At 35.4% G+C, this 19,883-nt stretch overlaps 1 protein-coding gene across 6 annotated transcripts in view; it reads right to left on the bottom strand.

Annotated features, from left to right (window-relative positions):
- The window catches only part of LOC113502216, a 107,778-nt gene that overhangs the window by 66,674 nt on the left and 21,221 nt on the right, over positions 1 to 19,883 (bottom strand). For 4 of the 6 annotated variants that reach the window (XM_026883673.1, XM_026883672.1, XM_026883676.1 and 1 more), the window contains one exon: positions 10,801 to 10,826. The gene's annotated coding sequence lies outside the window, so the exon portion shown is untranslated. Of the gene's footprint in view, positions 1 to 2,523; positions 2,711 to 10,800; positions 10,827 to 19,883 lie in introns of those variants that run through there. The other 2 variants (XM_026883677.1, XM_026883674.1) reach the window with 1 other exon arrangement.

The following is a 19,883-nucleotide window of genomic DNA, read 5'->3' as shown; positions in this document are numbered from 1 at the left end:
GGACCAAGACCTGACTCCGGATCAATCCAGAGCGACAAGTCGTGTGTTCTTAAACAGTGAGAAAAAAACTTAAAGTGATAATAAACATGTTAAAGGGTTAGTAAAAATAACAATATTACTATTACTATTATAAACCTCAAAATTGATTATGTACATTATACAATCTTGATGTATAAAACATTGTTATCTACCGGAGCAGTGGCTATAACCGTACTATTGTTGACAAAGCGTATCGTAATCAAAATCATCAGATTAATTATTTCGACGATCTCAAATAATCCTGATATAATAATCATCTTCATCGTAGCCTACATATAGGCTTCATACGAAAAGGCCTCAGGGTTAGCAACAAACTAACCAAAGAGTATCTAATTGGGTTTCCCAGGAATCCGTGAGTGGCACAAAACCCGCAACGTAGCAAACCATAATATTATTTTATTCAGTTCCATTTTATTACTGCGGACTCTCAAAAAGGAAAATCACAAAGCAAACACGGGTACATTAAACCAAGGTCTGTGTTTAAAGGTCTGAGAAAAATACGTGAAACAAATGCGTATCATTCGTTGAGCAATGTTGTAAAACAAATCCAATTGAATTGATGCAAAGCAGATTAGACTATAATGATAATGTCTCCTTGTGGAGTAGATCAATTTTAATGAAACGTGTACCTTCTTTTTTTGGTTAGATTGTAGACATAGCAAGAGTTCTGCCTCATTTGTACAGAAAGGGCTCAAATGTGTGGAAATGTAAATTCGTTTCGATAAATAACGTGAATTTGGCCTTTCATCTCCATACATTCTAGGGTTTACTATTGACATAAACTATTGTAGAAATGTCACTTGGCTAGAAGGGTGGAAACTTAAAAGCGTCCAGGTTGATGTTATTACTGCGGTACAACGGATCCAAATTAAGAGACATCTCGAGAACAAAAGGTTGATTCAGTTTAATCGTAACGGCCTTCAAAATTAAGAGAAGTGTATTGATTAGAATGCGAGTGAATGGAGAGAGGCTCTCGATGTAAAAGTAAACGTGGATTAAGAATCTGATGGCCAAATGAGATTGGTATTATTGTTATCTCTTATTGAAACTAGGCTGACCTTGTGTGTTTGGGTAATACTTGGCAAAGTTGGTTAAAGGCGGTTGTTTGAACAGAGAGATTAATGGTTATGTTAAATTTAGGACTATGTACAAGGTAGTAGACCGACACTATACATAAGGAATTCCAAAATATGTTTTTTGCAGAAATGTGTGCTTCGTATACCAAAAGATGGAAACTTTGCAGGTCAAACAGAAGTTAAAAATTCCTTTGCAGAAATGTATCAATTAAAAAGGAAAACTGATCCAAACTAAAAGTCACAGTAAACAAGTCACCGACCATACAATGGTTGGACTTTCAAAATATAAAAAGAACAAGACAACGTGGACATAAACTGATTGCGAAAAGGTCGCTTGATTTGCGGAAATTCATAAACCACACGATAAAGGTGTCGCAAATAAAGCAAGTGGTCGTGAACTCGTGACTGTTCGTGAAGTACGGACCAAGGAGGCAAAACTTCATAAAGTAAGTCCGTTTTAGGTGTGGAAGAGAGACATTTCTCTACGAGGTGGTCTGCCATCTCGCTTCCACATATGGAAGTTTTACTTCGAAATGTCGTGGTAAGTCCCTATCACAGCCCGCAGGAAAGCAAATCTTGGCAATGGGCCGAAAATTTCTTTGGAAAATACGTATAGGTGTAAATCTTTAGTGCTACTTGACCTTTCTCAATATCTAGCTTCAGATCATGGGTAACATAGAACGAGAAAAAAAATTTAGAGCCTATATCCAACAATTGGCAATCTACTCTCTATATCTCTACTAAAATTTTCGGCTTTAGTTGTACCTAAGTAGAAAGGTAAAAAGATCGGCGTATTGTAAGGGAAACAAAAACAAAAGACTATCGTAACGGACAATAACGCAAATGATCATTCAAAACAATTACTTGTCAAAGTGAATAAGTGTAACTACGACATGTTTTACATAAATTCTTCTGCGGTAAATTCCCATTTGAAACGGAGTAGGTACAGGTAAGTTTGTGTCCCTAATGCGAGAAGGTAGCGTGCCCTTAACCAGTAAAGGGCTTGACATGAATGCTAAGAAGTCATTCAAGTTTTTTTTCTAAGGGTCCCTCCGGCTCTCGGAACATCCCTTTTCGTGAGGTCGTCGAACGAATACACTTACTTTTTTATAAACCATTCTATAATATCCTCGATAACAGAGGTCCGACCTACACGGTTCATTCAATGTTAAATTACGAATGAGAACATTTTGTGAATGAGAGTTTCGGTAGAAGCTTGTGTGAGACCCGAATGTTGTAAATAATAAAAATAATTTAAATAGCAAAGGGTAATAAAAATAAACAAAAACAGTACTAAAAATAAATAGGGCTATGCCGGTTGTGATACGGATCTCAAATAATAAAAGTATCGCAGCGTAACAAAAAAGGCCAAAGAAATTATAGAACCAAATACAGCAACAAAAATTACCTTTCAACTTTTACGTGAAAACGCAATTTGCCGACACGCGATTCAGTCAAATCCAATTCACTAATATTGTAATCATTCACACAACACAATATCAATCCATATTTTCTAAACCACGTACAATGGCACGAAATACAGCGAAGCTAGTCACACGTCCGCTCGGTTTGCGCGCCAAACCGCGACTGGCAAGCTGAGTTCGCGGCAGGTTTGCCGCCGGCGAGCCTTTACCAATGAACTGCGTCTATCTAGATTATATTAGGATAATCTACATACATTGCTAATTTATTACTGAGAGCGGCATTAACGCGCTTTACTGAATCGGTAGTGGATTTTGGGTGTACTATTATCATAAATATAAACTTTACGCTCAGCGTGAGTGAATGTAATTAGCCTGTCGATTGGTTAACACCGTAACGACTAAGGAAGCACTAGTTTCACAGGGCTTTTAAAATTATTGTTTTTATTTAAATGACATAATAGAATCTGTAGAACAATGGGGGCGAACCCGTTAATGACTTCTATCTTAGAAGATCTCTGAACAATAGAAAATAAAAGCTTAGATGTTGGCACGAATGAATGGCTGGCAAATTAATTAGTGAGGATTTCCCATAAGACTGATCTTGATAAATACGGAAACCATTCGACAAATGGTTTGACCGAAACGAAATTGAAGTGATTAGATACAAGAGAAGGAAATTGAATACGGTATCGCGTGGTGTCTATGAGCCCGACCAGTACGGGCGTCAGGCACTAGAGTAAAAGTGTTTTGGCGCTAACTCTATGCGGTGTCCCTGACCCGGTTGTACAGCCTTCGGTGTTTTATGACCGCCTAGTACTTGACGATGCGGGCTGAACCTGAATGGTTAATTCATTTTTATAAGGATAACAAAATAACCGTTGTTTTTAGGAAGACCACTGATTGTCTTTTTTTATTACGTCGTAACGTATAAATGAGAACAGTATTGAAGGTATTTATTAATAATGCTCTAATTAACATGCAATTGATTGTTTTATTCTTATCTTTTTTTAAATAATTAATATGGCACACACACGCTACACTAGAACATGCAGTGATGTAACAAATGTTGAAGTATATTGTTTTATGAATAAATGAAATGAGGCAAAAAGTTGCTGATTCTCGGAATCATCCGCCAACTTTCATACCTACTAAAGTTGAGAATATGTCAATATAAGGAAACCTATTGTTAAGGGACGACCCACTATTTTGAGACTAATTAGTTAGGCTGAAGAAGTGCCGATATGACGAATTGCAATAATAAATCTTACTGCTTTGAAATAAAGGCTGTATATATATTTATGATTTGCGGTCGAGACTTTCTCGTTAAATGAAATGACATAAGTAATATATTATTAGAATTTAATTCTCAATCCATAAATATGAATAATTCGGGACAGTACATTATTCTATACATTGGTTTTCCTTATGGCAAAGCAGTAGTCCGAAGTGCTACCTATTTCGTGGGAATCGCTTCAGGCGAACTGGAGTAAATTGCTTCTCAAAACCCAGTTGTGTTATATTTAACACTTGGAAGAACTTGGGTCAATTTCTGAGGGATAGCTGAATAATTATTGGGTTATAAATTAAACGGTTTATAAACACAATTTTAAAATACTGTTTGATGCGACTTGCGCCTTGTTACGGGACGTTCGTACGGGAAATTTATTTTCCGAAAATGAACCAAAATTTAATCATTTTAACATAAAGGGTGAGCTATGCAAACGACTTTCCATCAATAAATGTTATGCTACGATGAAGATGACACAAACATACAGACCTAAAGCAGACTTTAAATTTCCTTATTGCCTCATACTTATATTTAATCAAGTGAACATCTAATCAAATTAAACCACCAAATGTAACTACCAAATCCTCAACTACCCACATTGTTATTTATCACCGTTCCACTTCATCGGTTCCTTATAGATCGCTAGCTTCCACCGATTAATTAAGCATTCGGCGACGCTCCAACGGGCTCCTGAAACCGTTTGTGTATCGGAGCGGGCGAAAGTTATGCCTGTCTTGTTTTTATGCCTTCCTAGTACAAACGGACGAGTTGGTGTATAAACAGCCAGACCAATAAAACTAATAATGTTTTTGGGAAACTTCCTTTACGATTTTTTGCATCACGAAAGTTTTTTATTGGGTCAATGCGCATTAAGTCTCCCAGTATAAAACATAAGTAGTTTTTCATTGCATCCATCTAGGAAGCATTATGTTGATAAATCAATAAGTTAAAGCAAAAGAAAGAATACAAGTCACCTGAGCGGCTGAACTACATAAGAGACGTAGTCAATTACTCCGTTGGATGCAATTATCATAAACCTATTTAAATATATGTAGGTGTAAAGGTATAACAAAACTGGTATTTTCTGTGCATAAATCAGCAAGCGTATGTTCGTTAAACGTTTTGCATTTATGAATAAGTTATGTCCAGTGAAAACTGTTCGTTACTATCGCTGGTACAAAAACGATGATCTATTTCTAGCATAAAACAATTGTGAATGCTCTGCAAAGTGGAGAATGGGACGATGACGAGGAACAAAGGTTAATGAATAGACCAAAACTGTTTTTCGGTTCGCAAGTTTAGTTTTCAACAAGAACAAACAGTCTTGCCTTCATTTGCACATGTAAATAGAACATTTTGCTTCGGATGTCACACCTCAACGGCCCCACCTACACCAGCTAGTAGGCGCATGATAAGTGATATCACTATATTGGAGTCACCTCGCTAAATTGTTTAGACCTCAGGTCCCGTATCGTGCAACCCTGACATACTTGGTACAGCAGACCACATCAAAAGATTAGGAATATCAGCCTTGTGTCCCACGAAATAAAGGCGCTTTTATTGCCAACTATGCGATTGGCACAGGAAACGACCTAGTTTTTGCTATCATTTCTCCTTAAAGAAGTAATGTAAATTAAAAATCTTGTAGGTTTAAAGAAATACCTTCAATCGATTCTCCTTTATTCAAGATTTTGCGATGTTTATTCGTCACAAAAGATTGTTTACATAGCGGCCACTGTTCATAATCTCGGTTAAAAATGTCCGCGTACTGATTGTGTTCATGCGAATGTAAAAGCGTAAAATCGATTATTATCGATTGACGCGCGATTGTTGATATCGATCGGTACTGTCGAATACAGACTGCGAGTTGTCACGTTTTTATGAGCAAGGGTTTGGATTCACGTTATAGTAAACAATCATTTACTGAAGTAAAAATATATTCCATTAATCAAATACTTATTGTTTTTTTTTCTATAGAATAATATACCATCACTTTTACGTGACTCAATACCTATGAGTCATTCTCTCAAACTAAGCAAAGCTTGTATTATCAGTATTAGACAGCTGATTAAATTTCTAGTTAAATTAAACTCAGACACAGAACAAGTGATCCGCCACATCACACAAACATTTGTCCTGAGGGGCATCGAATAAAAGACCTCCGGTATAGCAGTCAGGGCCAATACCCACTGGACCAACAGGCCTGTCAATGGTTATTAACAATGTTTGGCAAATTTAATGTCTAAACCAGATATCTTAAAACATAACTTCTGGTCACTGATTCGATGTTTTTCATACCGCATCAATTTCATTTCACAAAATAAAAAAGTGGAAGATGATATATGACTCTCGATGAACCAAGGGTCTATATTTAGTGTGTTGTTGTACTAACCACTCTCTCTCTGATTCACGGGGCACACATCCAACAACAATTTGTGAGATCGATCAAAATTCGTAGTCATCCTCGGCCAATATATCGAAATAGTTTAGACGATGCAACGTTGATAGCCTGGCCGTCATCCAACAGCGAGTGGAGATTCTATATCAATCGCATTCAGACAGCCAGTTATCACACTTGATGGATAACTCATCTCTATTCAGCTATTAACCTTCAAGTTGTTTATAGTTATTGAGAAGTGATTTTCATCGTCTTACACAGCGTGGTTAGACGGATGCACATTTTATTTAAATATCGCCTCTGGCCGATTGGGTAAATATCGAAGAAATTGACAAATTTCTTCAATGAATAATTTAATGTCATAAAATTTGCTTGGGATTACTATTGTCATAAGCTGATCAAAATTTGTAACAATCAATTAACTAATTCAGCTTATCGTGGGCAACTGCTGGACCAAATCGGAAAAGTCAAATTGATTTGATTGTTTTCTTAAATAAACTTGTTAATATCCATAAATAGCTGGATCGAAAATATGATGAAGCTTTTTTTTTTTTTTTTTCAGCCATTACTTTCCCACTGCAGGGCAAAGGCCTCCCTTAGGTTCTTCCACTCTGTCCGGTCTATTGCTTTTGCCATCCACTGTTTGTGGTACGCATCCAGTTCGTCGCGCCATCTCATTCGAGGCCGTCCTCGTCGCCGTTTTATGCTGAAGCTTTGATGATAAAAAAAACAAGTAGATATGCTCACTTCAATATTTTGATATCTGTGTAAAATGAGTAAAAGTAGCAGGATGAACGACGACGGGCATTCTTTCGTTCGCTTCATAATTCGAACACGTGGACACATCCCTTAGTTCGATTTCAACTAGAAAAGAAAAATATAATTCTAGATGGCCATCATTCAAATTCTCGAACGTTCAAAACATCATCCAAACACGTTAGGGTTGACGCCACAGCCATCAATCGTAACAATCTGACATCAATAATTACGTGTTTAGCTCTAATACACAACACGGTAACATTAACCCACGCCTCCAAGCTTACTTGAAATAACACTGTGGAGTTGTGGAAGCGTGACAGAGCACTATACCGCGTAGAGCGCCTCTCTTTCCCACAATTTGCAAACGCGCTCTCAGGCAGTAGTTACAGGCCCCCTTATTATGTGCAGTGTGTAATGCGAGTAAGAAATACAGCGAAAAACTCATCGATAAGCAATTAATTAAGGCACTGGGTTACTAAACATTCATTGTGAATGTAATTGAACTTTTTGTGGATAGTTGCATTCTCATAGATTCCCGTGTAATGGGTTTTGTTGGAACTATGGAAACTCTGATTGCATTCTAGGAAACGATTGTTATATTTATTTAGTTTTTCATGTGGTTTGATCAGCAGGTTTTGAGATCTATCTTCGGCTGTTTGCATCCAGCTCCTGATAGCCATCTTGCACAGATCATCACTCCACCTTGCCTGAGGACGTCCTACCCTATGTTTATGTTTAGGCCTATGTCCAGCAGTGGAAGAATATGGGCTGATGATGATGATGATCATAGTTTATTTTGCAAGTCAAAATAAAAGCCGAAAACAGCTTGTATTATTTGCAGTTCATTAATTTCTCACTTCAGAAATTGGATCTGAACGTACATCAAGACCATTTCAACCAACCAATGAGTTCACAAAAGCATGTAAGTAAAAATTCTGACCGCCTTTACGAGGGTAAAAATTCACTTTGTCAGCAGTAATAATACAGTTTCCCTTTTCGTCGTACTTTCAACAGTTTAGCGGGCATAAACGGTATAAAGTAGGAAATAAAATGGACATAAAAGTGAAAGAGGCATGTTTTTTCAAGTACCTGCTGCAATTAGAGCACTCTTTGTAATCGTTATTAAACGTGTGTGCTTTTAGCAGTCATTAGGACGCGTATACAGTATGTATTAAAAACCTGTCCAAACAATTAATAAATTTAGTGAAAAAGGATTATTATTAAGTACTTGTGAAATTATATCGTAAACTAGATAAACAAAAACGAAAATTTTAGGGTAATATTTGCCGTTAATATTGTAGTAAAGAAATACATGGATTTTGATGCTATATGAATACCTAGATTTTGATTTTTAACTTCTGGAAGGTCTGGAAAATCATATTTGTCCTTCATAATATATGTCGGGCAGGGTTTTTCATACATACTGTAGAAAGCCTACCACCACTTTTCAGAGACACTGATTGACTGACTGAGATAGCGCACTACACGGTGTAGAGCGGCGTCTCTGTTTAACAACTACATTAACATAAGCGGTGCGGGCAGGCCCCCTGATCGCCGAAACAGAGATGTAATTTCCATTTTTTTACGAAATGCCTTGATGCGGGTTTATATCGTCGATGGACTCTGTTTCATTTCTCTTTTTAAAACTTACCCGTATTTCCATAGATTGTATTTTGTTTTTACACATTCTGAGTAAAAACCTTTTTTTTTGTGAAAATTATATTACTATAATTAAAAAAAAACTTGCCTTGCGAAAACAGAACTATAATGTATTAACACACAAGTTTCCCGGAAAAGTGTCTGCGTATGTCTTCCACGTAACCAGGCTACTCGTATTTACCTAGAAATATGCTGATTTTTTAAATAGGTGACTGATTTATTTTGGCAAAGTGACAAATATGTATATACGTGTTCTCCTATTACCGCCTTAAAAGTATGTTAGAATTAGGCAAGTAGCAAAAGTCGAATATATTAGCGAAATGCTTAAAATTGCTCCCTCATACAAAAAAAAAATATATTTTTTTTTATTTATCACTCTTTTCCAAAATTTTAATTGTTTTGAAAATTATTTCCTACTTTATTTAGAAGATATTATTTATAAAAGCTTAGTATATTCGTTTTTTTAAACTTTGTTTCTTTTTTAAAAAATTTTATGGTTAACTTGATAATATTTTTATTCAGTTTAATATTTTTAAATTATTGTATTGTCTTCGGTCCTCGATAAACCTACTTGGTTTAAATTAAATATTACCAATTGAAGTGGGTAAAATCAAGTCAAGAAGACGAAAGGATCGGCTTAGAAAAAAGATAAACATTCATATTTGATGGTCCACTTACGGGCTGTTACATCACATTGAATGTCAAACAAAGGTCTCAAAACATTTGAATTATGACAGTTAACATCATTATCCATATTAGCGCACATGAGTCGATACTAGTCATAACAAGCACTCGATAAATACGCGGTGTGTTTTTAAGGAACGCTCTTCATATTTTAAACGTATATTTTGCGAATTTAGTACACAGATAGTTTGTTACATGGATTAACATATAGGACATAATGTTATTCCCCGATTTTATATTCTCGTGGGGTCAATTTTCAATTTTTAGCGGGCGAAGCCGTTGGAAATTGCTCGTCATATTTCTTTACCATATTCGCCTATCTAACAAGAACATTACGAAATACTTGTAAATTGTTCCACACCCAAGCCAACCCTTGAAGACGTCAAGCGTGACGGTTCTGGCTATCGTGTTAACAACTAACAGTAATAATTAACAAATGCAGTATACGTTACTCATTTTAATAAGTTGTAATGGTATGGCATCGTAAAGTTTTCGTAAAATAAAAAAAAATCGAAAGATATAGAATTTCTATATCACATATCTATGCAATCCTGCAACTTTTAGTCAGGGTAGGTAACTAAATAAAGCTTTTTTGAGTGTCAGGCAACTGATAACATATTTATGTATATACTTCTGAATACATATATGTACCTTTCGGCCTTTCGATAAATTACACCCTGACACAGAAGAAATAATCGTGCTTATCATAATATATCAAATATTTTTCCTGGATTAGAATCCCATCCACTACTTCTGGGAAAGCAGCCAGGGCCTTTAACCATTAGACCAACAAGCCAGTCAATATTATTAGCCAATCTATTCCGAACAAAGCTTCTGAACAACTCAGCCAAATTAAATAGCCCGTGCCTTCAATTTGGGTTAATTACCCGCCGAGTAAAAGTAAATCACATGTAGATAGCTTTATCACTTTCATCAAACACGCATGCGTAACATTCATTTCTCCTCCTAATGCATTATTAATTGATGTCGCCTAAATAAACGATGAAATGGAAAGCACTGTGTGAATTGGGTCGTCTTTGTGATGCGCGAATGTTTGTGTCGGTGACGTCATGCCATTGTGACGTGTAACGGGATGGGTGCAGGTTCGGACAAAGAGGTAAATGCCAGCGATCTGGTTGAATGCATTCAAATGGGAGCAGTTATGAAAGGTCTTTCTTGGCGGACATCCGGAGTTTAATGATGATCGCATTAATATCTGCTCCATTGATTTTTGTAATAAATAATTTTACAATTTTGCCTTTCCATACGTTGCGATTATAATTATTATCATTGCAGAGTGTTGGCGTCTAATGTGCCCAAATGCGATAGCCGTCAAATATTATGTTGGATGACATTTCACAAACAAAGTTTTCGCAATCGTTACGGTGTTACACTTGTATGAATAGTAATATAAAGTATATTAAATGTTTCTAGGACCGAATCACCCTAAAATATATATTACTTAAGACTTACCGTCTATGTCCAGATGATTGTTTCACCTGTAACAATACAAAACAATTTTGTAATAGAAGTCTTTAGCAACAATTATGAATTGTCAATACAATAGTAATATCAATATCAGTAGCAATAGTAACAGCCTTGTAGACAGGACGACGGCTAGACGAGTTGTGAAAGAATTGGCTGTAGAACCAAATTCAACCATACACTTAATTAATAAGGTAGGTTATTAATTGGCAGAGGTTTAGTCAATCAACAGCGTAGTCTAATCAAGCAATTGGCGGTTAATGTGAAAATCCTATTTATTAATTTGTATGAGAATTCGCTGTGTAGACGAATTGACAGGTACTTAGTTATAATCATGTGAAATAGGTCTACGGTTTTGAAAATTAACATATTGCATCTAGATAAAGAAACTGTAAAAATATGATAAACAAAAACGAATTAACTAATTTGATGTAAAAGTAGTTGATAATTGTGACACCAATGGCACTTGCTATCAATTAAAAAGCGATTTAATAAACATTGACATAATTTGAAATCATATTAATGTTTGACATCTACCTAATGACACTTATCTATTTTTTATAGACATGGACCTAATTATTTCTAAATTAATGTACCTCACCGATAAATGCTTAAAACTAACGTAGTAAACTCATTGAAAACTACACTCAACGCTATTTCGTTGAGTAAGTTAAAAACCTGGCTGAGTCTAACTACCAGTATATCCTTGCATGAAGAATTGCAACGTATTGCCATGAACCGACACCAAAATGCGAATGAAGTTGCATGGCAGTTTCGGTAAGAGCGTCTGACACTAATTCGTCAAGTGAATTGGTAGAAACAAATTCCATAAAAAAAGTAATAGTATCGGTATCAGTATAAACAGTAGTAGTCCATAATTATAATCACCAAAGCTCCAAATATTATCAAATTCTGTTACATAAAAGTAGACATAATATTTGCAAACCGAACAAACCGGTTCTTAGAATTGTGATCGAACATTCACCTTTCATCTAGCTATAAATAGATTCTTTTGTCGACACAAAAAACGAAACACTCATAGAACTGGTAAAAATACTCTTCTTACCTACTTGCACAAATCAACTTCAGTGGCTTAGAACATCAATAACTTTAAAAAACTTTTGTAATTTTATAGGAATATTGTACCTCTAATAGAGCCTTAACATTTCCGAATGTATTAGCAATAAGGACTGGGGGTTTGGGGCGTTACTTGGGTAAGGTCTATGTCCAGCAGACGACCGCGATAGGCTGAGACTGTTCATCAATCCATCCTACTAACAAAATTTGAGAACCACGTCTAATAGAATCGAAATACAGTCAACCTAAGGTAATGCTGAGACAATAAAGAGAGAAGAACCAACTAGTTTAAGTAAAGTCGTGAACGAAAGCTAGTTCATATATAAATTGCTATAAACGAGTGCAACAGTAGAACAAAACAGATCGGTATCAGTGCATTAGATGGTACTGCACATGCGATAATGACCGGAGATGTAGAAACTAGATCCACACACACGTTGCGTACAAACGCATCTTTTGTTAGGAAACTATAGAGAACGGAGCTATGGGCAAAAACTAGTTCTGTATGGATGCAGTTACAGGCTGTAGAGGTCATGCATGGCGGGTAGTGTTAGGAGAGGAGAACCGCATTTTTATAATGAACTTGAATCAGTATATGACAAGAAAAAATAACATGAAAATAGTAAACATGGCATACTACCTCTAAAAATATTCTCAAGGCAAGTATGTGGAAAGGAAACGTTGGTCTACGCCGTGCAGTACTCTATTAAGCTTCCAAAACTGCAAGATTCCTACTTTAAATAGCAGTTTAAGGATCCCATGAATAAAGCCGATAAATTAATGTAAATTAAGTTAGAGAGTGTCGAATTTTCATATAGTTTATTATAACGGGATTCTCAAGTAAAAGAAACTAGAAAAAATATTTTTCGGTACTAAAAGTAGATATAACAAATTTATGCTGATATGATAGCTTCATTATTATAATTTAATGAGTCCTGCTACACATTATACACGTGAAGGTTTAATTACATTTACGTATTTAAGTAAGGAGATTTAGGTAAGCTCAGAACCTTTTCAAATTCAATTTGCGGGCAGCGAGCCCGTCCTCAGGGTCTTATAAATTAATTTATCATTGTTAGTGGCATCCATATTCTCTGGAAACTAATCAAATTAACTATTAAAATTTATTAGAAGTATATTTCGTTATTATTATATATTCTCTAACTTGAGATTGATTCTGAAAATTTCTTCCTCTTAAGTTTTAGGACTTTGAAAATTCAATATTTGTTGTCAAGGAAACTTCAATGTGAAAGTTCTTAATGAGCTCAAGATTTGAAAATGGAAAATTGAAATGGTTAATTGAAGTCCATTACGAAACAATTGTTATATTAACTGAACTATTGTATAAATGGTCATAACTAAAGATTTTATTGACAAAAGAAGATCACCTCGCTTTCGCCAATAGACATGCGATGCCGTCACGATCTCATGACGTTTCCAATCACGTTTTAAACGTAACTTGAATGACAAACGTCAAAGATTGGAACATTTTGTTTATGAAGAAATCTATGATGTTTTGTATTTTTTTTCTGTGAAGTGGACAAATGGACAAGTGGAATATGGGTAAGGAATGACGCTGAGCATATCTAAGTCACAAGATTCTTCGAAAATTATTAAATGTCGTCTCTTAACATTCGAGGGAATCGAACGGCGACGCTAACGCTTGTTAAATTGTTATTTGCCAACCCTTTCTCTTCAAGGCTGTCTTTGGATATTGTTTTAGGGATTCGTACAAAAGGGGCGAAAATGAAACCTACTTAGGCTCTGCTGTCGCGTGTCTGTTTATCTGTTCGTTCTTTTGTTACAAGGCCGTATCTCATGATCCGTGGTAGGCAGTTGAAATTTTAAATATTCAATTGTTCCTTTGCTACTTTAACGAGAAATCATTAATATCAAAATTTAGGTTAAGGCTCGGCTTTTTACGGAACCCCTTCAATGTAGCGAGTCCGACTCGAGTGTGACAGAATTTTTATGCCATGTTTTTTTAATAATAAATTTCCCTACCTTGGGTTTTTGGTGCCATTATTCGGTACGAGAAAGTTTGTTCATAAAGGCTTGAAAATTCCTAAAATTGTTAGATTGGAAAAGTTGTCAAAGTGTTCGAAGAAATTACATAGAAACTTGAGTGTTTCAATATTTCTTAGCCTAGACATTGGTTCTTGTATTGTTGTAAAAAACATTTAATAGTTACTTATAATATGATCTGTAATCGTGAAACATTATCTAATATCATTTTATCATAACGAGAATTTTTAACACTGATTTCAGTCGGACCAAAACCTAATTTTTAAGACACACCAAGAACTTTCAAATGTTTAATGATGCAAAGTAAGAAACCACAACTAAACATATCGGAATTATTTGCGATATAGTTGTTTGATTTCCAGAACATAAACTGCAGTCATATGAAAAATTTCATTATAACGTACTAAACAGACACGTAAGCACCCCTTCGCCGCCTCACGTCATGAGTCAAACAGATAAAGTGAAGACAACAAAGTGAGGATCAAACGGATATACACTTTTAGTTATTCGAGACGACCTCGATGCACCAGACCAAATGATCCCCACACATACCTACACAGTATCCAAAGGGTGGACCAGGTCAAGCTGGTTTTGTCAGCCAATGTCAAGGCGAGAGACGTAAAGCCATTATATGGTGAAGCTATCGCGTTTCTGTTTCAGAGAGAGCTAAAGAGATTAACTTCAATTCAATTAAAGGTTACGTAATACAATTATTGCATGCGTTTTGTTATAAAACAATTGAAATGCATTGAAACTGGTGTGCGTGATGGGCGGTATTTTTATTGTCTGCGTTCTTTCTAGAATGTGCGTTATTTTTGCTTCGCGTAATGGCCCATCCGTCGTAAATAAAGATTATATTATCATGCACAGCTCATAGCAACGGCATAAAGTAACATTGGCGTTCAAATCCTATAATAGTTTTCTTTCAATATTCATAAAAATATATTCGATGTCTTTATTTGTTTCTATGTTATTATTGTGGTCTAAATGCAAAGGTCCTCATATTTTATTTCTTTTCAAAATATTATCATTTCATTTTCACCTCTTTTTCTGAGTTCGGCCGTTACCAAGTGTTTCCAGTAACCTTATGTCATCTACCTAAAGTGTTCAAAATACTTTATTATTGCAAAATACCCATTTTTCAATTGACTGTTAGGGGAGATTTCTCCATTCTTTTAAGTGGAAATGAATATGGTTACACAGGTGTTAAAAGCAAGGAAGAACTCTTGTATTATCGACTGTGAAACTAAATTAGCAGCTTGTTGGCAGTAAATATGATTCATAGATATTTTATTGTCCGTAAATACGCAGTAAACGGTTAGGAGGATATACTACTTTGTATCGATGAAATATTGAGTGACGGTCTACTTGAATAAAACAAAGTTCTAAAGGCTCTATTGTTTTCTTTAATTTGATCATTTGATTACTGCGCGTATGCAACCATTAAAACTGTATAAATAATTATGATGCAACTTCCTGTAAGGATCGGATCATCTTACTCGAGTATTGGAGTAGATATGTTTAAAGAACTAACAAATTGCAAGACTAGATCGGATTTTCTGAAATCATATAATTTGAATTTTGAATTATGAAACTCATCTAAATATAGTTCAAAAATAATGGTGATTGCACAGAGTACATTACATATATGGGTGATAATAGAATGACTTTGACGAAATAAGATGTCGCCAAGGACTACAGCAGAAGGATTTATTTTATTGGAATGTTTTAAAACAAGTAATGATCATAGGATTTGCGGATGTAAAGTACGTCGACCCGTCGTTATGACAGGATGATAATAATGTATTGCGTTACATAATCAAAAACAATTGAAGAAGTCGACTAAGATTTACGAGGTGAAACTTATACAATTTTCGTAATCGTAATTGATCACGCATTGATTCGTACATAGTAGACACCTGAACTATTATATTGAGAATAGCTTCTACAAATTTCAAGAAAAGATTTTAAAGAAGTTTATCTCTAAGAAACAAATCATATTTATGAAAATTATGCGAGTGTCACCACGCAAAATCTACTGCGTGACGTGTCGTTTCGATTCCTGCTTAGAAATATCAGGGATCGATCCATGAATGCTTACTTATCATGGATCACTTAGTGCGAGTCGCGTTTACAAAGTCAAAGAAAGAAGCTTAGGCGTTTTTGATCTCTCTCTTCTTTCAAATTCTTAACAATTTTGTTAAATACCAAAACAATCTCCATAGAATATAAATCAAATAAAAACGCAAAAATAATCTTTTCGTACCGCTCGTAAATGTGTTAATTTAATGTCAGTCGCGTTTAATTGCAATATCGTAAACGAATTTGTGTGCATTCGAGCGAAAATAATTAACTGCTCAAGATTACAAAACGGAACACAATATTAGTTTTTCTGTTCATTTGTGGGTTCATTCGGTTCCATCTACGAAATGATTTGAGTATTAATAAGCTAATAAAGTATAATATGCTAGGTATACGAGGCTTAGTAATAAATCAGTGTCCCTTTTTACTGCTAATGATTCGGGATTACAAACAGTTGCAATGTTGGTAGCTTTTTCAGCAATGCCTATTGTAAAACGATAGACAGGTTTATGCCGAAATTATTTTAATAGGCACCTGATTAAAAGCATTGTTAGGTTCACGACGCAAGTCTCCTATGGCTAATAATTTAGCATCTAGGGAACTATTGACATAAAACTTTGCAAAAGACATCATCTATAAAAATTTTAACTGTTTAGCTTTCATGCTTCATGAGATACACAGATTGGTGACGGCATACGGACAGTGCATCACCTGTAATAAGATTTTGTTTTCGCCCGACGGGTACGGAATCCTAAAATGAGTAAAGGCTTTTTTTTGTAGGCCAACAAACTGTTCCCATTGCTGGGCCCTATTTTAATTATGATTTAGTGTGCTTCTACACAAACAAAGATCATTAATTTTAATTTACCATCGTCAGAAGCAAGTGTCCCTTTATTTACTTTTTTCCATTTCATTTTATAAATAAAGAGTTAAAAGGAGACTCCTAACTCCTCTTTTTTATAGTCGGTAAAAGATATAAGCTCGTACATAAGCGCTTAATATTGTACGCTAAGCGGATAGCGTGATTTTGATTAAACTTTGGCACTGTAGGCAAAAGCATCGAAACTAATAATTATAATGAAAGATGAAACTGTACTTGATTGGTTAACTACAGCTCAACATTTGAGAACAGTGAAGATAACTTAAAATTTATCCCAGATGGAAAAACATCCAAGACCGGATCGACGTTCCGAAAAGCACACCTTTACCTGAACAATTCCGTTAAAACGATTATAAAAACACCTCTAAAATAGTTGGATCCGTGTCTGATTGCAGATAATTAGCAATCAACGAGCAAGACTCTTCCGATCATGCCTCATCGCTTGGACAGTCAAGGGCGTCCGTTGAAAGTCTCCACTGTATATAAACAGTTTATTAATAGTTATCTGAAATAGAACACAAGTTTATAAGTACGCATATTTTGTCCCTTATAGGTGCAAAAATGTAATAACGCATTTGAGAAGCTATTCCTCCTATATCGATATCCTAGGACTTATCTGTACTATCTTATCCACTAAAGGTTTTTTGTCAAACACAATATGATTTGCTTGAAATCGAAAATCGAGAATCGAAATTAATCCTTGCTGAAGAGACTTATCCCATGGTAGGGGTTAACAGCATAACATAATTAATAATATAATACTTACCACAAACATGGCAATTTGCCTAGACAATATCGATCACAGCACATGTTGCTCTAATTAAATCAGAACCATCAATACTGCTCATGACCTCGTTGGATTTACATGTTTAATCCAATTTGCATGACATGCAACGTGGTACCGGATTTGTAATGGATGATGATTTAATGAGTACTAATCGGTGTTATTTCAAGTTATTTTTTATTGCACTGTGTGATTCATTGTTAGGATAGTCGTGGATTTGAGTAAATTTTAGGATACAGGGGTCTACTAACGCTGCAAAGGACGAAACATGGGTTTCAGTCAGCAGAAGTTTGACACTCGCTTCCAGTCAACCCAAAGCGTCAGGAAGTCATTTAATGATTTCTCATCCGAAAAAGGGGGTCTACTACATATACCGTACCACATTGCGTAGAGTGTCTTCTTACTTTCACAACTGAAACAGTTCTACTCTAAGAAATTGTGATAGACTAGGGTCTATCAGGGCCTATCTAAAGCTAGGGCTTTCGGCCATAAATCTGCTACTGCAGAGCCTTACCTAACAAAGTTTGATACAGTCAGGTTTTATGATAAGCACTCAAATCGAAGCCATGTAATACAAATATGAACTTTAAACAAGCACAAGTCGGTCTGGTTTCCGTTAAATACTATTTTTAGGATGTTTTTCTATTTAATAGTCTTCTCTGAAGGTCACCGTAGAGCAACATCGTCACAAGCAATGCATATCATACAATGTTTAAAAACTCATAAAAATCACATAAAACATAAACGTCATCTACATTGTAATGAGTTTTAGGAGTTCGTTGTCTCTTATTCTCATGATGCCCTTGACAGCTTTCGCAGACGAAGTGACTTCTTTGCCCGACACCACGACATTCATATAACCGCCAATTACACACGCCTTTAACCGCCATATAGGTTTCCATTTAAACCGTTTATCATAGCAACGTCTTTGAACCACAAAGCTGATAGGGTTCATAGAAATTATTTCGCGTAAAGTATTTATTGGTAGGGGTAATGCTCTAGTATTTAGATGCTCTTGCAATTTTATTACTGTCAAACTAAGGACCTTATTGCCTCGTCTTAAAGTAACTTTTTGCGGGTGTGGAAGAGATGCCGCTCTACGCCGTGTATTGAGCTGCCACACGTCCTTAACCATAATTATATCGATTTCAGATGTAGTGGACTCACTGGATCCTATTTTACAGTATTTTTGGACAGCTTCAACAACTCTCGTGTTACTAGATTACATCATTGTGCATTTACAGTCGGGTAAGCAATTAAACCTTGTCTGAAATGAAATTACGGAGGATTATTGGGGAGGCCTATGTCCAGCAGTGGACGAAAATGAGCTGATAATGAAAATAATCAGTTCCCTGATTCAATAACACTGCAAACACAGGATACATGTAAATAATTTTGCATGAGGTCCGTCCCGCAGTGGTCATGATTTCAGTCATGAAAAGGCCCTATGGCGAACTAGCTATTGGACGAAATATATGCAATACATCTATGTAAATGCATTGTGATTGATAGTTATTAAGTCCATAGGATTAATATTACTTTGTCTTTGAAACAAGAAGTCAGGTACAAAGAAAGTGATTAATCATGTTTGTTGAAGCCTCTTTTTTGTTATCCACTTCGATCGCGCCAATCTGTGGTAACGTTCAATACTTTGCCAATATCTCCGATCCATCGCCTTCCCGACGGCAATTAATCAAGATAATTAATTACATTTTTATAAATGGTGTTCATTTTTAGTTTTAGTGAGTAATGATACACATAAAATATCTGTATTTAGGGAAGCGGCCTCGGAAAATTAAGTGATGGAAAAATTTCGGATGAAATTTGTTTCGGGCCCAATTTTGGCTCAGACATTTTTCGATATGGAAACAGTTGGTATCTGACAAATACATGAGTAAAACTACTTCGAATAAGTATTGCTATTTCGAGGTTTTGTGTGATGTCGAAGGCTTCAAAACGATGGAATTTATAAATGGATAATAAACGTAGGAATTTAGCGCGAGGATTAACAACGTCGCTACTACACATAAGTGGACAATTGAACATAGCTTATGTAATGTAGACATAAAATGGTAGTTGCAAATAATACTTCGAATTAATAATTTTAGTTTAACGTAATCCATATATTATCAGTGTTAATTAGGAGCGCCTGTTTTACTGCTTACATGTTCAAGATTTCGGGATAAGATTTTCAGAAAAGTTTCAATACAGAAAGTAAAAGTA

Source organism: Trichoplusia ni, chromosome 16, assembly GCF_003590095.1.
Source record: "Trichoplusia ni isolate ovarian cell line Hi5 chromosome 16, tn1, whole genome shotgun sequence".
Classification (NCBI taxonomy): Eukaryota; Metazoa; Arthropoda; class Insecta; order Lepidoptera; family Noctuidae; genus Trichoplusia; species Trichoplusia ni.
Note: the sequence above shows the minus strand (reverse complement) of the source record. Positions and strands in the feature narration are given on the sequence as shown.